The 25,702-nt window shown below is 39.9% G+C and overlaps 1 long non-coding RNA gene across 1 annotated transcript; it reads left to right on the top strand.

The window, feature by feature from the left end:
• The first annotated feature begins 1,828 nt into the window (after nucleotides 1-1,828).
• LOC120935659 lies at nucleotides 1,829-9,551 on the top strand. Its single transcript, XR_005748510.1, has 4 exons — nucleotides 1,829-1,912; nucleotides 2,051-2,138; nucleotides 8,978-9,133; nucleotides 9,283-9,551. It is a non-coding gene; the product is annotated as an uncharacterized LOC120935659 (long non-coding RNA).
• Nucleotides 9,552-25,702: the final 16,151 nt, after the last annotated feature.

Below are 25,702 nucleotides of genomic sequence, written 5' to 3'. Positions count from 1 at the left end.
ATTACTACTTTTTAGAGGCCCTGGGGTAGGTTATGCCACAACGTACAAGTATGCACAGCATATTAGCACATTAGTGTACACTTACATTTTCAGACTGAGCCCTCCAGTGCTGGGATGAATCAGGCGGGGCCTGGACACTTCCATCTTCACCCGGTCTTCCTTCTGGGTTCTGTGCCTTTGGTCATTTGCCTTGGCTGGGCTGCGTTCATGTCATTCCCACGCATTTATTTATTATTTATTACACCCCATTCACACCTCCGCGACAAAACGCCCGACGCCGGCCGCTCGTGCCGCTGGAGGGGAGAATTCCCATTGCTGTCTATGAGATGGTTCACATCTCATAGACGGCGTACACCTGCGGCATGAAAAAAAGTCCCGGACCCTTTTTTTCAGGCGGCATTGGCGTTCGGCCATATAAAGCAATAGGAAGGATTTGTAAAAAAAAAGTTACACTATTCGCGGCAAAATACGCCGCGTACGCGGCGTTACTTGTCGCGGAGGTGTGAATGCAGCCTAAAAGGCCCCACCAAAATCCTCAGCACCAGGCCCATGATGTTCTTAATCTGGCTCTGGTTGTCCTGTTGAAAGACCCAGTCGTTACCTCACAGACGAGGGCCCTCAGTCATGGGGAATGCTCTCTGCAACATCTGGACATAGCCAGCGGCCGTTTGACGCCCCTGCACTTCCTGAAGCTCCATTGTTCCACTGAAGGAAAAAGCACCCCAGACCATTATGGCGCCCCCTCCACTGTGGCGCGTAGAAAACGTCTCAGGTGGGATCTGCTTGTCATGCCAGTAACGTTGGAAACCATCAGGACCATCAAGGTTACATTTTTTCTCATCAGAGAATAAAACTTTCTTCCACCTTTGAATGTCCCATGTTTGGTGCTCTCTTGCAAAGTCCAAACGAGCTGTTCTGTGGCATTCAAGGAGACAAGGTTTTTGAAGACGTTTTATGTTTTTGAAGCCCTTCAGTCTCAGATGCCATCTGATGGTTATGGGGCTGCAGACAGCACCAGTAAGGGCCTTAATTTGGGTTGAGAATCGTCCAGTGTCTTGACGGACAGCCAATTGGATCCTCCGGCTCAGTGCTGGTTAAATTTTTTTGGGTCTTCCACTTGACTTTTTTGTTCCATAACCCTCAGGATCATTTAAGAAATTCCAAATGACTGTCTTACTGCGTCCCACCTCAGCAGCAATGGCGCGCTGTGAGAGACCCTGCTTATGTAGTTCAGCAACCCGACCACGTTCAAAAAGGGAGAGTTTTTTTGCCTTTGCCATCACAACGTGTGACTACCTGACAGATAATGATAATGAATCTATAGGTATGTAGAAGAAGACGTTAAGTCTAAAACTGAGAGAGATTGGACTTTGTAGGCACCGAAATTTAAGAATATAAATATTTTAATTTAGACAATACAAAGCATGGGTATACAAGACAATTGCTCAAAATAATAAGAAAAAAAGAACAAAATGAACAATAAAGTACACAAAAGAGCTCAAATCCTATCACTTTCTAAAGACACCGCTATTAGCCACAGGGCTAGATGTATAGAATACACTATAGGCGCTGGGTGGCGTTGTAACTTCAAAAAGATGGTACAGGATGAGTTCTGGTTAAAAATGGGGTTCAGCTCGACATGTTTCGCGACGTCGTCGCTTCTTCGGGAGCTTCTGGATGTTAAAAAGACAATACAGTGTTGTCATTACATATACAAAAATACAAAAATGCAATACAGTACTATTACATATGAGGCGTTTATAAAGTACATAAATCCGCGCGGGGTATTTAAATCCAGCAAGAGCCTGACACATCCAGGTGCCTTTGCTGAGTGCTAACTAGGACGGACGCCCAGTGTGGCCGCACGCCATTGCATCTCCTGGGATTTCTCTGTGTTTCATCACAGTCACAGGTATGCACACTCCTCTCCCATGTAAACTCTTGAAGCTAGTCTTTATTATTATGCTCTCATCGAGAGCGTTTTTTCTAATCTTCAACAGCTGACTGTTTTTTCCTTTCTTGGGGCTTTTTTTCTTTTTTCTTTTATCAGCATAATCCTCATCACTGCCGCAGTGCCATCTAGTGGCAGTATTTGAGTTGACCCTTATCCTAGTCTCCAATTCTCTGTTCCAATTCAGGTAATAGACTTCAGCATATCAATACCTCCTCTTTTTTTGATCCAACAAAGTCTTGGTGTGTAATTATAATGTTCATTATTGTGAAGCCTCTTTATATGGCAAACGTTATGCAGCATATACTCTATTTCTCTTTTTTCTTCTTTTTTCATTAACCTTTTTTGGATAGAGAGCATATTATATATTACATATTTTTTGGCTCTTTGCAGTTAGGAGAGGACCTTTGCGGACATTTTGCCATCTGTTGTCCTTACATTGCCTCTACCATTGTGCGTTTTTTGATCCCCTGAACTGTTCCATTCACGTTTAGGTCTTCATACTTTTTACAAGGTATGTAATACCAGCACAATGTGAAGGAAAAAAAGATGCGCTAATTAAATAAATAAATATGTTATGAAATTCAGTGAATCAACCTCAAACATCTAGAAGTAATATATAAAATAAATAAATAAATAAGTAATGGTGGGATAGAAGTGAATATATGTACAAAAATAAATAAGTGTCCAATATATGAATGAGACTCCTAGTAGAGGAGATCAAAACGAATTGTTGTGCAAAAAACAGTCCAAATAATAGTGAGAAGAAATGTACAGGATAAGTCCATAAATCTGTGTAGACTTCCTCCTCCACCAAGGAAAATAGAAATAAATCACCGCAAACAAGTGCTCATGGATGGCACCTTACCACAATGAGTTGATCTCCTTAATCAAAAGGGGATCGCAATAGGCATGGGTTCATATAACATCAGAATCCTTTAGGGTAGATATCAGCAGATCCAGCATACAGCATACAGCCTCATAGAATAAGCCAAAAAAAGGGAAATCGCCATAGTATAATAACGTTTAATAAAATCAAAGTTAAAAGACAGGCAACGGCAAATGGCCTCTTACTTGCAAAGTGCCTTAACCCGGCACTGAGGCTGGTCTGCGTTGGATGATTTGGGGGAGAGAGATCCACGCTCCAGGAAGGGTGTAGCGGCGTGCGTTCCACCAGTTAGTGAGCGGGGACCAGCAAAGCAGGAACCGGAAGTCCGCAGGAGATAGCGTGACCAATGCGCCTCGACGTACGTTTCGAGATTGACTCGTCGTCGGGAAGCGTCATTGGTCACGCGTATGGGAGAGTACCTCTCCAATGGCTAATTACCCTATCAATGCCATAAAATGTTAAAAATCGTGGGTCTCTATTATGACACTCATCAAAATGTCTAGATACGCTATGTTTAGGGAATCCCTTAAGAATGTTCGCTACATGCTCATTGATACGCACCTTAAGTTCTCTAGTGGTTCTACCCACATATTGTAACTTGCACGGACATTCCAGAACGTAAGTCACGTATCTGAAATGGCAAGTTATTAACGGTTCAATGATAAATTGTTCATGTGTAACATAGGATTCAAAACCAATGCGTTTTTTCCCCACTCTATTAGTACTCTTGCATGATCTGCATCTAGTACAATAATAGAAACCTGGGCTATCTAAGAAAGTCAGAGGTTTTTCAGGTGGGTCAGGGACATTTTTTGCAATTTTATTGCGTAAACCAGGAGCTCTCCTATAAATAAAGGATGGCTTGGATGGTAAAATTTTGGCCAAATCTGTGTCTTGTAATAAAATAGGCCAGAACTTTTTGACAATCTTCTCTACCCCTTTATATTGTCTATGGAAACCAGAGAGAAAAGGGACTGTATCTGCCCGTTGGGGTCTCTCTCTGGATTCCAATAGGGATTGTCTATCCATCCCAAGCACCTCCTTTTTGGTGCCTAATAGGGATGATATAGAATAACCCTTTTCTTCAAACTTTGTAATCAAAAGGTTAGCCTGTTCTTCAAAATCTGTAGTTGAACTACAGTTTCGTCGGATACGCATAAGTTGTCCTTTTGGAACCGCTCCCAACCACTTAGGATGGTGGCAACTTTTTATAGGTACGAAACCATTACGGTCCGTGGGTTTGAAGAAAGTTTTGGTAACAATTCGATCATTTAGTTTCGTTAAAGTAAGATCAAGATAGTTGATACAGGTAAGGCTGGATTCTGCGGTAAAATGTAAGCCATAGATATTATTATTCATCCTAGACAAAAAATTCTCCAAAGAGACTTGAGACCCCTCCCACAACATTATAATATCGTCAATATAACGTTTATAATAAATTAAGGGTTTACAGATTTCCTTATATATGGTCTCCATCTCCCATTTGTTGAGCAAAATATTTGCTACACTAGGGGCATAACGAGCCCCCATCGCCACCCCCTTTATTTGTTTGTAATAATTTCCTTGTACCCAAAAATAATTATTACCCATTGCTTGTCTAAGCCCCTCCACCAAAAAATGAATTTGTGATAATGGTAATGTAGATTTCTCTGTCAGACTCTCAGTGACTGCCAGTAAGGCGTCATTTTGTCTAATGTTGGTATATAATGACTCTATATCAACAGTAACAAGCCATGTATCCTTGGTGGTAGGGACAGGGGTTATAGATTTAATTAGCTCTCTGCTATCCTTTAAATACGATTTACCCTGAATCACCAAGGGTTGAAGATAGGTATCGAGGTATTCCCCTATACGAGAGTATAACGAGCCGATGCCACTAATGATGGGTCGACCCGGAGGGTCAATTCTGCTTTTATGTATCTTTGGGAGAATATATAAGACCGGGGTGCGTGGTGCTTGAGGGATCAAATACAGTGCCTCCTTCTTGGTTAATATCGAACGCGCAGCTCCATTGTCAACCCAAGAGGTAAGTTCTTTTTTGAGTTTATTAAGTGGATCACCAGATAATGGATGGTAGGTCTCCACATCAGCCAATAATCTATGGATTTCACCATAGTATTTTTCTTTATTTAATAGGACCACCCCCCCCCCCTTATCCGCGGGGCGGACTACTATGTTTTTATTGGTTTCTAACTGTTTAATACCTTCTTTAATAAGCCGATCAGTTTTATGATTGTCTATGATCTCCATATCCTTAATTTCCTCCTGTACCATATTCTTGAAAACTTCGACATGGTGGTGAGTCCCTTTCTTGGGATTAAAAGTGGAATTGTTTTTTAAATTAGTATGTTGATATTCAGTAATCTCTATTTGGGGAATAACATTATTTTGTTGGGAGAAATGTTTCTTGATGTTGAGTTTCCTTACGTACTTCTCAACATCAATGAAAATGTCAAATTTATTAATATTCTTAGATGGTGCAAATTTCATACCCTATGAAATTTGCACCATCTAAGAATATTAATAAATTTGACATTTTCATTGATGTTGAGAAGTACGTAAGGAAACTCAACATCAAGAAACATTTCTCCCAACAAAATAATGTTATTCCCCAAATAGAGATTACTGAATATCAACATACTAATTTAAAAAACAATTCCACTTTTAATCCCAAGAAAGGGACTCACCACCATGTCGAAGTTTTCAAGAATATGGTACAGGAGGAAATTAAGGATATGGAGATCATAGACAATCATAAAACTGATCGGCTTATTAAAGAAGGTATTAAACAGTTAGAAACCAATAAAAACATAGTAGTCCGCCCCGCGGATAAGGGGGGGGGGGGTGGTGCTATTAAATAAAGAAAAATACTATGGTGAAATCCATAGATTATTGGCTGATGTGGAGACCTACCATCCATTATCTGGTGATCCACTTAATAAACTCAAAAAAGAACTTACCTCTTGGGTTGACAATGGAGCTGCGCGTTCAATATTAACCAAGAAGGAGGCACTGTATTTGATCCCTCAAGCACCACGCACCCCGGTCTTATATATTCTCCCAAAGATACATAAAAGCAGAATTGACCCTCTGGGTCGACCCATCATTAGTGGCATCGGCTCGTTATACTCTCGTATAGGGGAATACCTCGATACCTATCTTCAACCCTTGGTGATTCAGGGTAAATCGTATTTAAAGGATAGCAGAGAGCTAATTAAATCTATAACCCCTGTCCCTACCACCAAGGATACATGGCTTGTTACTGTTGATATAGAGTCATTATATACCAACATTAGACAAAATGACGCCTTACTGGCAGTCACTGAGAGTCTGACAGAGAAATCTACATTACCATTATCACAAATTCATTTTTTGGTGGAGGGGCTTAGACAAGCAATGGGTAATAATTATTTTTGGGTACAAGGAAATTATTACAAACAAATAAAGGGGGTGGCGATGGGGGCTCGTTATGCCCCTAGTGTAGCAAATATTTTGCTCAACAAATGGGAGATGGAGACCATATATAAGGAAATTGTAAACCCTTAATTTATTATAAACGTTATATTGACGATATTATAATGTTGTGGGAGGGGTCTCAAGTCTCTTTGGAGAATTTTTTGTCTAGGATGAATAATAATATCTATGGCTTACATTTTACCGCAGAATCCAGCCTTACCTGTATCAACTATCTTGATCTTACTTTAACGAAACTAAATGATCGAATTGTTACCAAAACTTTCTTCAAACCCACGGACCGTAATGGTTTCGTACCTATAAAAAGTTGCCACCATCCTAAGTGGTTGGGAGCGGTTCCAAAAGGACAACTTATGTGTATCCGACGAAACTGTAGTTCAACTACAGATTTTGAAGAACAGGCTAACCTTTTGATTACAAAGTTTGAAGAAAAGGGTTATTCTATATCATCCCTATTAGGCACCAAAAAGGAGGTGCTTGGGATAGATAGACAATCCCTATTGGAATCCAGAGAGAGACCCCAACGGGCAGATACAGTCCCTTTTCTCTCTGGTTTCCATAGACAATATAAAGGGGTAGAGAAGATTGTCAAAAAGTTCTGGCCTATTTTATTACAAGACACAGATTTGGCCAAAATTTTACCATCCAAGCCATCCTTTATTTATAGGAGAGCTCCTGGTTTACGCAATAAAATTGCAAAAAATGTCCCTGACCCACCTGAAAAACCTCTGACTTTCTTAGATAGCCCAGGTTTCTATTATTGTACTAGATGCAGATCATGCAAGAGTACTAATAGAGTGGGGAAAAAACGCATTGGTTTTGAATCCTATGTTACACATGAACAATTTATCATTGAACCGTTAATAACTTGCCATTCCAGATACGTGACTTACGTTCTGGAATGTCCGTGCAAGTTACAATATGTGGGTAGAACCACTAGAGAACTTAAGGTGCGTATCAATGAGCATGTAGCGAACATTCTTAAGGGATTCCCTAAACATAGCGTATCTAGACATTTTGATGAGTGTCATAATAGAGACCCACGATTTTTAACATTTTATGGCAATGATAGGGTAATTAGCCAATGGAGAGGTACAGATTTAAAAAAGACAGTGTCCCAGAACGAAACCAAATGGTTACACCGGTTGCGTACCATGCGACCTTTGGGTTTAAACATTGATCTCGATCTAAATTGTTTTATAACCAACGAATAAAATTTTAGTATCTGGTTCATCATATTTTAATATTTTAATATTTTATGTATTTTTTTATATAATAACATTATTAAATGTGATTTTTAATTTAATGTATATTATTGTCCGACATATTTCCGGTTATAGGCATTATTTAGTATTGTTTGTTAGCCTTGGATTGTTGTGACATATTTATACTAGCCCATATCTTTTTGTAGATGTATAATTTGATTGGCCATTGCATCGCTGTATGTATTTGTTGCTTGGCGCGGGACTGAGGCTGTCATTATCCTTTGTCCCTCCCACTTCAATCTGATTGGACGGCCTATATTAATGGCCCATACGCGTGACCAATGACGCTTCCCGACGACGAGTCAATCTCGAAACGTACGTCGAGGTGCATTGGTCACGCTATCTCCTGCGGACTTCCGGTTCCTGCTTTGCTGGTCCCCGCTCACTAACTGGTGGAACGCACGCCGCTACACCCTTCCTGGAGCGTGGATCTCTCTCCCCCAAATCATCCAATGCAGACCAGCCTCAGTGCCGGGTTAAGGCACTTTGCAAGTAAGAGGCCATTTGGCGTTGCCTGTCTTTTAACTTTGATTTTATTAAACGTTATTATACTATGGCGATTTCCCTTTTTTTGGCTTATTCTATGAGGCTGTATGCTGTATGCTGGATCTGCTGATATCTACCCTAAAGGATTCTGATGTTATATGAACCCATGCCTATTGCGATCCCCTTTTGATTAAGGAGATCAACTCATTGTGGTAAGGTGCCATCCATGAGCACTTGTTTGCGGTGATTTATTTCTATTTTCCTTGGTGGAGGAGGAAGTCTACACAGATTTATGGACTTATCCTGTACATTTCTTCTCACTATTATTTGGACTGTTTTTTGCACAACAATTCGTTTTGATCTCCTCTACTAGGAGTCTCATTCATATATTGGACACTTATTTATTTTTGTACATATATTCACTTCTATCCCACCATTATTTATTTATTTATTTATTTTATATATTACTTCTAGATGTTTGAGGTTGATTCACTGAATTTCATAACATATTTATTTATTTAATTAGCGCATCTTTTTTTCCTTCACATATTCTCAAATACTGGGGTTGTCCCCCAGAATTTCTCAGATTGCAGCTTTTTTATATTATATTTTATTAAATTAGATATTGGCGCGAAAATTTTCCCTCCCACAATACCAGCACAATGCTGATTTTTTTCTTTTTCTTTTTTTCTTTTTTACTTTCATTTATTAATCCACATACTACCTGATATGGTTTATTATTAAATACATATAATGTATATGTCAGTCATACCAAATTTACTGGGAAACTAAAGCTATCCACATATAGCGGTCCCTGTTATGCATATTTATTCACAGTATTCTTTTCTTTCTTATATCATATGGTCCCATTTAGTTATGGACTCATTACCTATGTTTACCATTCACTTACAGATACCCCGACTAGTTCTAACTTGCCCAATGATGTATGGTGAATGTGGGTATGACCTATAGTACCAGACTCCACCTTATAAGGTAAATGGTCTGATTATAATTTGCATCTTGGACGCTGTTGAGCACTCTTCAAATCTACAAAAGCACCGTTTATCGGTGAGTATTATAGTCATGGATACATGCACTTCTAATTGCTCAGAGGCCTTTATGTACTTTATAAACGCCTCATATGTAATAGTACTGTATTGCATTTTTGTATTTTTGTATATGTAATGACAACACTGTATTGTCTTTTTAACATCCAGAAGCTCCCGAAGAAGCGACGACGTCGCGAAACATGTCGAGCTGAACCCCATTTTTAACCAGAACTCATCCTGTACCATCTTTTTGAAGTTACAACGCCACCCAGCGCCTATAGTGTATTCTATACATCTAGCCCTGTGGCTAATAGCGGTGTCTTTAGAAAGTGATAGGATTTGAGCTCTTTTGTGTACTTTATTGTTCATTTTGTTCTTTTTTTCTTATTATTTTGAGCAATTGTCTTGTATACCCATGCTTTGTATTGTCTAAATTAAAATATTTATATTCTTAAATTTCGGTGCCTACAAAGTCCAATCTCTCTCAGTTTTAGACTTAACGTCTTCTTCTACATACCTATATATTTTAGGATGTGGCACCTTTATACTAATGGGTGTTTGATTACCACCCCAGGGCAATTGTAATTCTAAATACAATGATAATGAATCCACATCTTTGCACAGATTTGGCCTCTTAAAGGCATGTGGTCCTAAACTTTTGATCAGCTGAAAAACAGTTTAATCGTTATTTTCAATTAATTGAATGCTCAAAAAATGTTTTGTCTCACTCTCATTTCTTCTTGTTGCATGTTGAAGCTCTACTTGGAACCTTGTTAAGATCCAACAATGTAAAATAAGATTTTTTGCCATTTTTCAAGTGTTCTTAAACTTTTGATCATATGTATGTATATATATATATATATATATATATATATATATATATATATATATATATATATATATATAAAATATTGCAGGTGCATATAACAACGGAAAGAATGATACTTAACTACCCTATTGGTGGTATTTAAGCCTTGCATAAATGGTTGGATTGTAAACACCATCCTGAAAAGCAGTATCTAATATATAGAGGATATAATGTTCATAATTCCAATGATATAACTGCCAGAACTGCATCAACAAACCACATTGCAGATACATACTAGCAGCCATTGGTGTATTGGCACATGAAGGTGGAGTTACCCAGTCTTGTGTGTATTTATTTTAGTGACTGGCAAACACTAAGGTGAGTGATCTTTATTTGACTGGTGACTATTTTATCCAATGCTCCTTAAACTGAGCAGCCCTTCGCAGCGGCGGTTAATGATGAGATGTGGGGTTCCAGCACCTTGCACCTCTGGACCCCTTTACATTACACAGCACCTTGCACCTCTGGACCCCTTTACATTACACAGCACCCTGGACCCCTTTACATTACATAGCACCGCACCTCTGGACCCTTTTACATTACACAGCACCCTGCACCTCTGTACCCCTTTACATTACACAGCACCCTGCACCTCTGGGCCCCTTTACATTACATAGCACCGCACCTCTGGACCCTTTTACATTACACAGCACCCTGCACCTCTGGGCCCCTTTACATTACACAGCACCCTGCACCTCTGGACCCCTTTTCATTACACAGCACCCTGCACCTCTGGGTCCCTTTACATTACACAGCACCCTGCACCACTGGACCTTTTTACATTACACAACACCCTGCACCTCTGGGCCCCTTTACATTACACAGCACCCTGCACCTCTGGACCTGTTTACATTACATAGCACCGCACCTCTGGACCCCTTTACATTACACAGCACCTTGCACCTCTGGACCCTTTTACATTACACAACACCCTGCACCTCTGGGCCCCTTTACATTACACAGCACCCTGCACCTCTGGACCTGTTTACATTACATAGCACTGCACCTCTGGACCCCTTTACATTACACAGCACCTTGCACCTCTGGACCCTTTTACATTACACAGCACCCTGCACCTCTGGACCCCTTTACATTACATAGCACTGCACCTCTGGACCCCTTTAAATTACACAGCCCCCACAGTTTGTTACACAGACACCCCCTAACAGTTCTGGACCCCCTGCATGTTACACTGGGGTGAGATGTGACATGCAGCCCTCGGGCCGCCACGGCCCACCGGGCATATGCCCTATGGCCAGTCCGGGCCTGTGTATATGTAGGGTTGCCATCTGTCCAGGATTCACACAGACAGTCTGGGTTTTGACTCATGTATCCAGGTTTCAATCTGCCTGAAACTGGACACATTATTCAGACTGAGCTGTGGCTCCCCAAGTAACCAAGACAGTCACACACAAATCTGTTGCTGTCCTGGAGCTGCGTGTAGCTGTCTGGAGGGCAGGTTTAGAATCCCTGGGGGGTGGGATGATGATGTCAGCAAGAACAGTTTGGCCACACCCACTGTTCGCTGCAGTGCACATAGTTACTGCTCTCCATGGGGCACCCAGGTCTTTTATAATCCTATAGTGTATACTATGGGGAAAAAAATTGGACCCGTGTTGCTAAAGTGTTCGGGTTTGGCTTTTAGAAAAGGAGGCAATCCTATGTATATGTACAGCAAGAGGTAGCAGCCTTTGCTGGGCCCATCTCCCTAGACCAAAGGGTTAGTTCTGACCCTGACTCAACAACTTAAAGTTGTGGCTCGCCAAGTGTTCAATTTCAAAATACCTTTGGATGTAAGTTTTATGTTTACATTGTTGTTGATTTAACAAAGGCAAATACACTGTGCACTTTGCAAAGAGCAGCTGCACTCTGCAAGAGAAGTTGCTCCGGAGCTTAGTGAATGAGCAGAAGCTCTGCTGACTTCCATCATCCAATCATGTACAAGCGGAAATAGTGTTTTTCTTTTTTTTCTTGCATATGATTGGGTATTCTTTGCAAAATGAAGCTTTACCTCATTTATTAAGCTCTGGAGCAACTGCACTTGCCAAGTGAAACTGCACAGTCTATTTGCCTTTAGTAAATCAACCCCATTGTGTAGTTCAGCTAGACCCCAATGTATTATATGTGAATAAACCCCATTTACTGTGCAGTAAAGTATTGGGCATCTTATAAAAATCTTTCAACCAAGTATGACCATTGTTTGAGGAGTCACCTGTAGTGGAAACCATATTTAATGCAAGCCCACTGTACTTTTTCATTACAACAAAGCGTTATTTTCTACTGAAAATGAGTAGCTGGGTTTTTGCACTGAATAGGTTAAATCTCTTGCTCATTGGACCACATTCTTTTCTCGCTCGCCTTCAAATCCAGACATTTCTGGCATAAATCCACACTCATTTTTTAAGCTGTCTGTTTCCATTTGCTTCACAGAAAAGCTCCTGCGTCAGAATTACAGCAAGATCAATTGTGATTGTGTTATCCTTAGGCCTCTTTTCGTGGGCACATTGGCTTATTGGCAGTCAGAAATGTATTTTCTCTGACACATCACGTCTACTTAATGTGACAGGGACCTGCTTCTGGCATTTGATTTCCATAATGTAAATTGCAACATACACTAACACAAAGCCTTGATTAGAGGAGCAATTAAAATTCCACTTTAACACCTATACCCAGTTCTCATGTTATATTTGTACTGTAGTCACAACAGTCCCAATGTTTTATGATTTACAACATAGTATTTGGTATATGTTAAATTTATTAAAATAAACATGAATATGCCTTAAATGTTTCTTAAAGTGATTTTAAACGATCACCTTGTAAAGCAACTTATTCAGTTTAAAATGGAAATGAAAGGCAAAACATTTCTGTATAGATAAGTGATCACATTCCATCTGTTCTCAGCTGCAAAGGAGCTGGGAGAGGAGAAGCAGCAGTACACTGAGCTTCCTACTGAATGGCTGTGCAGGTAGGGTTTGCCAGGACAAGTCTGATCCTTGGAGAGCATGCTGAGTTCCCAGCACAGCTAGAGAACTGACAATGGTGTGTTCTCCTGCTTAGTATGGTCAGCTTTTAACCACTTGCCAACCGCTGCACGCACTTATACGTTGACAGAATGGCACGGCTGGGCAAATGGGGGTGTATATATACGTCCCCTTTAATTTGCCGGCCGTGTGGTCGCGTGCGCGCCGCCCACAGTGCGTTTGCGACCCTGTCGCAAGCTCCATGACTGTGCCATGTCTGTGTCCACTGGTGTCCCATGATCGGGTCATAAAGCTGAAGAGCGGGGAGATGTCAGTGTAAACACATCTCCCCGTTCTTTCTAGTGACATGTCACTGATCGTCTGTTCTCTGTGACGTGTCACAGCAAGCCACGCCCACTATCAGTTAGAAGCACTCCCTAGGTCGCACTTAACCCCTTCAGCGCCCCTACAGGTTAACCCCTTCACTGCCAGTGTCATTTTTACAGTAATCAGTGCATTTTTATAGCACTGATCTCTGTAAAAATGACAATGGTCCCAAAATGGTGTCAAAGTGTCTGATGTGTCTGCCACAATGTCACGATAAAAATTGCTGATCGCCGCCATTACTAGTAATAAAAAAAAAATTATTAGAAAAAATGCCTTAAAACTATCCCCTATTTTGTAGACGCTATAACTTTTGCGCAAACCCATCAATAAACACTTATGTAGAAGAATACGTATCGGCTTAAACTGAGGGGGGAAAAAAAAATTGGTATATTTTTGGGGGATATTTATTATAGCAAAAAGTTAAAAATATTGCATTGTTTTCAAAATTGTCTCTCTATTTTTGTTTATAGCGCAAAAAATAAAAACCGCAAAGGTGATCAAATACCACCAAAAGAAAGCTCTATTTGTGGGAAAAAAAGGACATCAATTTTGTTTTGAAGCCACGTCGCATGACCGCGCAATTGTCAGTTAAAGCGATGCAGTGCCAAATCGCAAAAAGTGGCCTGGTCTTTGGCCAGCCAAATGGTCCGGGGGTTATTAGGAAAGCCGGGGGGGGGGGCTGGCAGGAACACTGGGGATTTCACACAAAGGAAGCAATACAAAGAGAACAGGATACTTTCTCATACAAGTACATGGTACAGCAGGCACATATCAGGAATATTAAATGTTGGGGTAACAAATGCTTTAGATCTCCCTCCCCACGTTATCCCGTGACCTCGTCCCCTTGCGACAAAACGTTGGGCAGGCGACGTTCTGACGTCACCGCGACACCAGCCGAACCCAGAAGACACGGGCAGGCACATCGAGGAGCCGGCCGGCTTGATTTTTTATTCTATGCTTCAAACAATTGACTAATTGTAAGTGCGCATTTTTTATCTACTATTAAAAGTTATCTTGGATATTATACTATGCGAGTTTTCCTTTTCATGGTACATCTCCATGTGAAAGTCTGTAATAAGGAGTCCCCTGGTGGAGAGCTGTTGGAAAGTTACCTGCCTTATGCGTTTGCGATCTCCTAATCAGAGATCAATTCCAGCTGGTAAGTATTATCTATGCTGGAGGCTTTTCTTTCTTCACGTTCTTCTGGATGTTGGGAGCTTTTCTACACTGAACAACTCAGTCCTGAGATTTCACTAATACTTTGTGGACTGTTTAAATTTTGGACTTTGTGAACACATTTGTCACTGGGCTGTTGTGTTTTCCTTTTTATTTATTTATATATATGTTGTGAAACGTTTTTTGCACTTTATTAATAAGTTTAGACCTATCCATTGGGTTCTCAATTATCCGGATTGTCAATATCTGGACTTATTATTTACACCCACCACCGGGCTATTTTATAGCTCCATTTTTCTAATTCTCTTATTATTTGTTTTTTACAATTTTTCATATATGAGAGGGATCTCCATATATTCACTTTTTATAGTGCAGCTTTTTTTGTATCCATTTATGTTTAACATCAGCTGTACTATAAGCCCCAGAGACTAAGAATACATTTTTATTCCATCGTATCATTCTCATACCATTTCAGCATTTTCAATAAAATGGTATTCTACTACTCACTCTACTCTACTATTCACTTACTCATGATCTTAAAGAGGTAGTTAACTCTCATGTTTAACTTGTACCTACAGGTAAGCTTATAGCTAATAGTGAATATCTACTAAACGTGTGCCATTTAGGAGATATTTACAGCGGCAGCAGATGGTGTTGTCATGGGTGCACGCACAGTGCATTCAGGGCACACTGAGCGTGCTGTCAATGCATGGAGCACTGTGCCATGATCGTGACTCCCATGCGCATGTACCCGAAAGGAAAACCAGTTGAAGATGGAATCAACAGGAGCAGTGACAGCATTCCGCTGGAGGACATAATTTAAAAGGTAAGTTTGCCATAATGTGTTAGTATGCAGTTCATACTAGCACATTATGGCATTAATCTGCAGGGGGACTATTTTTTCTTTTGCACTGCAGTTTACTACCACTGTAAATGTCAAGCCCATTGGCCAATCTGATGGGGAGCCATATAACATGCCAACCCCTATATATCACAATGGATATAGACTGACCCTTAAATATTATTTTTGTGTAGTTGCTTCTTGATGATATAAGAATATATGCATCAACTTTTCTAAAACCTAGTAATGGCGTAGAAAAAAGTCTATTAAGATTAATCCTATAGATAGTTCCATAAATATACTGTATATGTCCAAGTATACATCCACATTGCATAGTAATGTATTTCAATTTGATCAATCATACCTGCCTTTAGTCCTCATTGTTAAAAATAAAATAACAAATGCCTGTCCAAAGACACATAATCATTTATTTTTCAATCCAGTCTACTATGTCAGTCCTTAGTCCTCATCACCAATAAAAAAGCAAACGTTCAAAAATGTAGAAAAAAGATCATCAATACATTAAACTATACAGGCTCTCCTCACTTAACGACCAGGTTCCGTTCCAACGACCAGGTCGTTAAATTAAGTGGTCGACGAGGAGCCACAAGTTATCAGTATTTTAAGCATTCTTAACCTCCCTGGCGGTATAATTCCTTCTGGTTTTAGGTACTGAAAGCAGTACAATTATTTTACATGGAAATTTGGCGTTTTATATTGTAGGCCTGCAATTCTTAGGAATAAATCACTCAAATCTGTCCAAACAAGAGTCTAGTAGACATCCCAGGTATGATAAAGTTTGAAACAAAAACTCATAAATTATAATATAATAAATAATTATAACAAATAATAATGTAATTGTAATAAAAATTATTCAATAATGTAATCAAATCAAAAACACTGAAATTTGCTCAGTTGCAGAATTGTCGCTGTCATTATTTTTATTGTTTGATGACGAATTTCCCCACAAATCACTATCGCTCAATTCTGCAAGTGATTCTAATTTATTATCGCTGTTTTCTAGCTAGTCTAAAAGCACTTTTGATGTAAAGTGACACTTTTTGGTTGCTATGGACAATCTCCAGTTTCCAGGCAGAAAGAACAGTTTTTATAATATAAAACTTCATGCAGGACACTGGACAGACCACTGGGGACATAGGGGGTGTGTAATTATTTGATACAGTACTGTAATCTGTAAGATTACAGTATACTGTATGTGTTTTGTGTGTTTCACTTTTTGAATTTGGGGCCGAACTCCGTCCCCTTGCGTCGTAACGTGGCAGGGAACGGAGCTCGGCACTGTGAATTGAGCGAGGAGACACAGCGGGGACACATTGCAGGATCCAGGGACAAGGTAAGTAACTTCCCCTGTATCCTGCAATGCGATCCCGAGTCTGGCTCAGAGATACTGCTTTTGGTATGAAAAATCCCCCCCCCCCCCCGAGCCCCACTCGGGAATACCGCTAAGGAGGTTAACTACTGTACTGTACTGTATTGTGGAAAAAAGGTCTAAACACAAAACTCCAGATCAATAACGTTGTTTTAATTTGCATAAGTACAGAACCCAAATTCTGTACTGTACTGTACTGTAGAATACAATAATGTATTATGGGTCGTTAGGGTGGGGAGAGCTGGTCGTAAGTCTGAGTGGTCGTTAAACAGGTAAGTCGTTAAACAAGGAGTATCTGTATTGTCTAATTGTCCCCAAGGGTCCACTCTAACTGCCACTTAGCTGATTTTGTTCTTTCCAAATGATAACAGCTACTTGCCTCTTATGTGTCCCTCAATCCTAGTCCGCGGAAAATACTGCCCTTTTCTTTTTCATTTAAATTGAGCTTACGTTGTTTTATGACATTCTACTGCTATTGGCAATGTAAATAGCTTTTATTACTTTCTATTGCCTATTGGGCCATAACAAATTTTAGGTAGTCATCATTTAAGGCTATTAAATCTGCATACAAAAGTTCTCTCTGGTCAAATGATTACTACTCTCAGGCAAAGCTAAATATATGCACTTCCTCTATCATTATTGCTTACATTAAATATTCATAGGTCACTTGTGCTTTGGTAAAGTCACAAAGTGTAAAGCCTCGTACACACGACCGTTTTCCTCGGCAAAATCCATCAAGAAAATTGCTGGCAGAGCATTTTTGCAGAGAAAAACAGTTGTGTGTATGTTTTTTTTTGCTCTCTTTTTTCTCGTCAGGAGTCTCAATTTCCTCGTCGTGTTTCTCGCCGGGCTGGTTTACGACGAGAAACACATTTGAGTGTATGCTTAGAAATCCGCGCATGCTAAGAAAAAAGTATGAGACGGGAGCGCACCTTCGGTAAAAGTAGCGTTCGTAATGGAGATAGCACATTCGTCACGCTGTAACAGACTAAAAAGCGCAAATCGTTTCTCACCAAACTTTTACTTAACCCCCTTGGCGGTAAACCCGAGCGTGACTCGGGGTTGGTTTTCAATGTTAAGATCGGTAACCCCGAGTCACGCTCGGGCTGGACGTGCAGAGTGTGCAGCGGCGCGGCTTACCTTCTCGCTGGATCCACAGGCAAGTTACTTACCTTGTCCCTGGATCCAGCGATGCCTCCCCGCTGTGTGAGCGAGCGGGACCTCCTCGCTCGATTCACAGTGTCCCCGTGTGCCGCCGATCTCCGTTCCCTGCGACGTTACGACGCACGGGAGCGGAGATCGGCGCCAAATTCAAAAAAGTAAACAAACACTTTACATACAGTATACTGTAATCTTATAGATTACAGTACTGTATGTAAAAAATACACCCCCCCCCCCTTGTCCCTAGTGGTCTGCCCAGTGCCCTGCATGTACTTTTATAAAATAAAAAATGTAATTTCTGCCTAAAAACTGTAGATTGTCCAAAAGTGTCCCTTTATGTCAAAAATGGTTTTAGATCAGCTAGAAAACAGCGATAATAAATTATAATCACTTGCAGAAATGTGCGATAGCGATTTGTGGGGAAATTCGTCATAAAAAAAAAAATAATGACAGCGACAATTCTGCAACTGAGCAAATTTCAGTGATTTTGAGTTGATTACATTATTGAATAATTTTTATTATAATTATATTATTATTTGTTATAATTATTTATAATTATTTATTATATTATAATTTATAATTTTGTTTTAAAAAAAAATCATACCCGGGATGCCTACAAGACTCTTGCTTGGTCAGATTTAAGTGAGTTATTTCTAAAAATTACAGGCCTACAGTATAAAACACCAAATTTCCTTGCAAAATAATTGTACCGCTTTTGGTACGTAATTCCAGACAGAATCATACCGCCAGGGAGGTTAACACGCAGTAACATGAGATTAGCAAAAGCAGCCCCAAGGGTGGCCCAGTGGAATCGAACTTCCCCTTTATAGTGCCGTTGTACGTGTTGTACGTCACCGCGTTTGAGAACAACGAGATTTTGTCTTGACAGTGTGTATGCAAGGAAAGCTTGACAAGATTCTCGAAAAGCCTGACAAAAACCTTGTCGAGGAAAACGGCGTTTCTTTTACGACGAGATTCTCGGTCGTGTGTACAAGGCCTAAGTAGATTGATTGTATGGCTTCCTCAATAGTGTTGCTCACGAATATTCGCATTGCGAATATTCGACTCGAATATAGCATATTCGAGAAATCGCGCTATATTTCGAATTTCGCGGTGAATATTCGCAATTCCGAATATTCGCATTTTTTCAATTTGATTTTTAAAACAGATCACATCCTATCGACGTCTAAAAGCATTGCTGGTATGATTAGAGACCCTGGGCCGAGTAGCTAAGCTGAGGCGATCCTTTTATGTTGCCAAATTGAAAAAAAAAATATTGCGATTTTTCGCTATTGCGAATGCGAAAATGATTGCGAATTTTCGATAACTGTGGTAGGAGAACTCTGATTGTCTCTGATGCAAAAGGGGGGGGGCTTTGTGTATGTTTCTGTTATGAATATTTGTATGTTTGATATTATTTTTTTTGTAAGAAGGAAAAAATTGCGCATACCTTAAAAAAAGGGGAGAATACAGCAGCAACTCAAAAATGTTATACAACATAATTTAATACAAGACAGAAAATGGAGTCGCTCTACAAGAATAAAAAATATGTCTAGTGACAAGACATGTGGGCAAATTATAAAATAAGCAAGCGCAAATAACTTGTGAAATACACAGTGAAACAAATATATAAAGAAATATAGTCCCAATAATAGAAAAATAATCTTTCATAAAAATGTCTTTGATATGTGAAGTGAAAAAAAGTCCAAAGCATGCAGCATGAACGTGTTCAATCTTCAAGGTGTTTGATTGACAAACGGCTGTGACAGATGGATAGAGTAAAGAATCACCACCAATGCAAAACACTTTTTATTTTCTATTGTAAAATATCAAGAATATTCTGAGCCAATCAGAGTGCTCCTTCTGCATTTGCCGAATATTCGCAATTATTTTGTATTGTAAAATATCAAGAATATTCTGAGCCAATCAGAGTGCTCCTTCTGCATTTGCCGAATATTCGCAATTATTTTGTATTGTAAAATATCAAGAATATTCTGAGCCAATCAGAGTGCTCCTTCCGCATTTGCCGAATATTCGCAATTATTTTGTATTGTAAAATATCACGAATATTCTGAGCCAATCAGAGTGCTCCTACAGCATTTGTCGAAATTGCGCAGTAAATATCGCATTCGCATGTTGCGATATTTCGATAAAATATCACGAATATTCTGAGCCAATCAGAGCGCTCCTCCAGCATTTCTCGAAATTGCGCAATAAATATCGCATTCGCATGTTGCGATATTTCGATAAAATATCACGAATATTCTGAGCCAATCAGAGTGCTCCTACCGCAGTTATCAAAAAAATCGCAATTATTTTCGCATTCGCAATAGCGAAAAATCGCAATCATTTAATTTCGATAAAATATCACGAATATTCGAATTTAGCGAATATATCTCGAATATTCGAATATATATTCGAGATATATCGCGAAATCGAATATGGCATATTCTGCTCAACACTATTCCTCAAATCATTGGGCTTTTCCACCTTTTCTTTTATCCCCAGAATGTAACTTTGTAGCCAAGCGAATACATTTTTAATTGACTTTTCCTTTAATCAAAACATCAGCAGTATGTGTGTGTGTATGAACTACAGCAGTCACTGTGGAGGATAATATGTAAAATGAATGCAGGGTCTTGATGGGTAGACTATTGGCTATTTAGGGATGAATATGCAGAAATGCTCTCCGGTACTCGTTAAGTAGGCAGAAAGGATTTTGTGGAAAATTTCCTAGCATCAGACTACCGGTACATAGTGAAAGCTAGTAGGAAAAATGTGTAGGCAGAGTAGTTGAATAGTAGATGTTATTGCTTTGGTTTGAATAGGTGGACAGTGAAAGCGTTGATGGTAGAAATGCAAATGGCTATCAAGCTTTGAAAAACATGGCTTAACAAATACAGAGCAACTTTGATAGGCCTATTCAATGAGGAAATATTAGTTTAGTCAGCCTTTGTTTATGAATTACAGTATATAATATCACAGCATCCCATAATGAGGGCCACCAGGGTGACAGATGTATAGTAAACAGAAGGTGCTGTTAGAGAATACAATTTCTAAATGCTATGACATGGGTTTATTTTTCCCCTGTCAGTTTCTTGACAATGCCTTGGTGCTTCTGCCACAGCCCAGCTGTATTAGAAGTGGGGGAGGGGAAATAAGCATATGGGCCGCAGTGAATGCTTCAATAGGTATGCAGTATCCAGCTGCGGATATTAATCAGGGAGCTAAATAAGAGTCAGAATTGAGGAAGGAAGCAGAACCCTGAAGCCAACTGGTGCAAGGAAGCATCAGGAAAAAAAATTAACAGAATTATCAAGTTGCCTACAGTGTACTTTCCTGATATTACTCTCCTGGCATTACACTATACTGTCATAAAGGGTAACGGCGCTGAATGGTTAGCCTAACCACTGCACATTTTATATGCATTACAATAATATTAGTGTGTCTGAAGTAAAAACTTTTTACTTTTAGAGAATTGAAGTGTTGAAACCCCTATCAGCTTTTATATATATATATATATATATATATATATATATACATTCCCTCCAAGGAGATCCCCCCCCTAAAGTTCACTGTCACTAGGATAGAACATTTTGGGAAAGCCAAAATTTTACAGTTGTCATTAGAAAAACTGTAGAAACCTGCACCCTTTTTTATATTTGTGTTGAAAGTTAAAATTATAAGTAAAGTAAAGTTTGTTGTTTTTTTGGATTACAGTACCTGTCAGGTTTTTATTGGTGTCTGTGCTGCAGCTCATTCGTATGCAAAGCAGAGGAAGCCTTCACCTCAGCTCCAGTTACATAGCACAGCGAAAAGGAGGACTTCCCACTGCAGTGGCATGCAAGGTCTGTAGTGCATCAGATGAGTGGGTTCAAGGGGGATAGGGGTCTTTAATGGTGGGGAGGGAAGGGATCTGTACTAGAAAGGGGACTTATACTGGAGGGGAAGTCTGTACTGAGGGGGTGGTCTGTTCTCAAAAGGGGGCTGAGTGTGGGGAGGGGGAGAGGGGGGTTTGTACTGAAGGGTTGGTCTGGGAGGGGAGTCTGTGGTGAGGGGGCTTAGAGCTGTCAGGGGAAATCTGTACTGGGTGGAGATTTGGGGCTGTTGGGGGAGATCTGTACTGTGGGGGTATATGAGTTTGGAGGGAATTTTTACTGGGAGGAGGGAGTATTATTTGGTTGTACTCTGTAATCTAGCCCATGTGTTATATACTTCTGGCCCCTGAATTTTATGTGGCACGCACTTCTAACCTCTGCACTCCTGACCCGCGTCATTAGTCCTTTGTTGTATTCTGATATCTCAGTGTGAAGTGCTGCTACTAATGCTGCCCAGCTCAGCCCTATTGTTGTGTACAGATGACTCACCTGCAGACCCTGTGTTTACATGTAAATAACGAGAGCATTCATATGTAAATATCAGCTGCATTCATATGTAAATAGCTGAGGTCAGCGGCATTCATATGTAAATAAAGGCAACATTCATATGTATATCATGCCCCTCTGCAGTGAAGAGATAGAACAGTAATCTCTAGCAACCAATCAATAAGAAGAAATCATGTGCTGTAACCTCTAGCAACTAATCAGTGAGCCATAATGTGTGCTGTAACTTCTAGCAACCAGTCAGTAAGTGGTAATGATATGCTGTAACCTCTGGCAACCAATCGCAATTACTGCCTGATCTGATACAGTAAACAGATTTTAAGTCTAGCTGATATTTATTGTATGTCTCAGAGCAGATGGAGAGCAAAATTTTGCCCAGGGTCCAATCAACATTAACTGCTTGCCGACCTGCCACCTCAGTTATATGGCGGCAGGTCGGCTCCCCTGCGCGAGAGCCCGTAGTAATAGGGGCGCCCCTTCCGTGCGCTTTCGCAGTGGGCGCGATCGCCGCCGGGCACACGCGATCGCTCGGTACAGAGCGGGGACTGGGAGCTGTGTGTGTAAACGCACAGCTCCCGGTCCTGTCAGGGAGAGAAATGCTGATCTTCTGTTCATACAATGTATGAACAGAAGATCAGTCATTTCCCCATGTCAGTCCACCCCCCCCACAGTTAGAACACACCCAGGGAACATACTTAACCCCTTCCCCGCCCCCTAGTGTTAACCCCTTCACTGCCAGTGGCATTTTTATAGTAATCCAATGCATTTTTATAGCACTGATCGCTATAAAAATGCCAATGGTCCCAAAAATGTGTCAAAAGTGTCCGAAGTGTCCGCCATAATGTCGCAGTACTGAAAAAAAATTGCTGATCGCCGCCATTACTAGTAAAAAAAAATATTAATAAAAATGCCATAAAAATACCCCCTATTTTGTAAACGCTATAATGTTTGCGCAAACCAATCAATAACCGCTTATTGCGATTTTTTTTACGAAAAATATGAAGAAGAATACGTATCGGCCTATATATTTTTGGGGGATATTTATTATAGCAAAAAGTTAAAAATATTCATTTTTTTCAAAATTGTCGCTCTATTTTTGTTTATAGCGCAAAAACTAAAAACCGCAGAGGTGATCAAATACCACCAAAAGAAAGCTCTATTTGTGGGAAAAAAAGGACGCCAATTTTGTTTCGGAGCTACATCGCACGACCGTGCAATTGTCAGTTAAAGCGACGCAGTGCCGAATTGCATAAAGTGCTCTGGTCTTTGACCAGCAATATGGTCCGGGGGTTACGTGGTTAAAGACAGCCCTGATGATACATCTTCTCGTCCCAGGTGGGATTTTTATCAAAGCTACTACAGGCATATCTTTAAACTACACCTTCTTTTTATATTTCTGTTTATTTCTTGTCTGTTCCCCTCTTTTACTTTGTCCTAGTTTCTTCTTTTTGCTCCTGGGAACTGGATACCCCCAGCTTGTTAGTAAGCGCTTAGACGCAAGTTTCACAACTCGCATTCGGCGCTCTATAAGTATTTATTCCAATCCAATCCAATATGTTATGCCAACTTTTTGCTGGCCACACTCACCTTTCTTAGGTCCCGTACACACGACCGAGTTTCTTGCCAGAATTCAGCCAGAAACTCGATCGGAGCCGTATTCTGCCGAGAAACCCGGTCGTGTGTACACTTTTGGCCGAGGAAACCGACGAGGAATTTGTCGAGCCAAATAGAGAACATGTTCTCTATTTCCTCGTTAGTCAATGAGGAAACTTGGCTCGCCGAGATCCTCGGCGGCTTCACAAGGAACTTGACGAGCAAAACGATGTGTTTTGCCCGTCAAGTTTCTCGGACGTGTGTACGGGGCCTTAGAGGGACATTGCTCCAAATCAGGGACAGTCCCTCACAATCAGGGACAGTTGGGAGCTATTCTACCATGAGTGTTGGAAGCCTGCATCCCTCAATACTTGCTTTAGTTCTATCTGCCAGCCACTACATCATCTAGTGAACCTATATATGAAGACTCTCTTGGAGGCTGTAGTTCTGGAACCAGGAGAAGATCAGAGGAATGAGTGGCAGGACAGAGGAGTAAAAAAAGGTCTTGTTTTGCAGGTTGTGTTTAACAGCATCAGGTCTGTTAAAATGCTGGACTAACCTTGGACCCCAAATCCCCATGCATCTGTGCAGTACCAAACCAATGCTGTTTCAAATGCTTTGTAGTTATGTACCTTGCAGCTTTCTGATCCCAGTGGAATCTACAGTATTTAAAAAACAGTTTTTAAAATGTGATCCCTCTCACATATGATCAGAATGAAAATAGATTTACAGGAAAATCTGTGAATTTTTAAACAGCAGTTGTTTGAATTCTTGAGTACTTGGCAGACAATTTTGTATTCTAAACCTTGAAATAGGTACAGTAGCAGCGCTCTTTTTAAAGCTCAAGCATTTAAATAGGCTCTGAGCTGAGACAACCGTTTACTGTATTTTAGTGCTGTTCTTCTCCCAGTCATTTTGCATCATTTCCAGCACTGAAAAAATGCTTGGACATGAGAAAGTTCACAGTTTTTAATGTATTTTTTTCACCAATATGTTGTGTTACAGTTTGGGTACATAAACACGTGATTTTGTAATTTTAGTATATTCGAATAGAGTTAAAAAATGCAACATGTTTTAATGTATTTGTTCTGGTGAGAATGAACTCTATACCTGCACTCAGGAAACTTCAGTTTAACTGGCATCAGGGATAAATGTAATAAACGTGTAGATTGCAAACATCCACACAAATTAGATAGTCATAAGTGAACAGGTTGGAATACTTTTCATGATACTGGCTCTTGGTAGACAGCTGCTAGTTATTAACCTCCCTGGCGGTATGATTCTGTCTGGAATTACGTACCAAAAGCGGTACAATTATTTTGCAAGGAAATTTGGCATTTTATATTGTAGGCCTGTAATTTTTAGGAATAACTCACTTAAATCTGACCAAACAAGAGTCTTGTAGGCATCCCGGGTATGATTTTTTTTTAAAAAACAAAATTATAAATTATAATATAATAAATAATTATAACTAATAATAATATAATTATAATACAAATTATTCAATAATGTAATCAACTCTAAATCACTGAAATTTGCTCAGTTGCAGAACTGTCGCTGTCATTACTTTTATTTTTTTATGACGTATTTCCCCACAAATCGCTATCGCACAATTCTGCAAGTGATTATGATTTATTATCGCTGTTTTCTAGCTGCTCTAAAACCATTTTTGACATAAAGGGACACTTTTGGACAATCTACAGTTTTCAGGGAGAAAGAAACGTTTTTATTATATAAAAGTACATGTAGGGCACTGGGCAGACCACTAGGGACAATGGGGGGTGTGTATTTTTTACATACACTATCTATCTATATCTATATCTATCTATC

Source organism: Rana temporaria, chromosome 1, assembly GCF_905171775.1.
Source record: "Rana temporaria chromosome 1, aRanTem1.1, whole genome shotgun sequence".
In the NCBI taxonomy this organism is placed as follows: Eukaryota; Metazoa; Chordata; class Amphibia; order Anura; family Ranidae; genus Rana; species Rana temporaria.
Note: the sequence above shows the minus strand (reverse complement) of the source record. Positions and strands in the feature narration are given on the sequence as shown.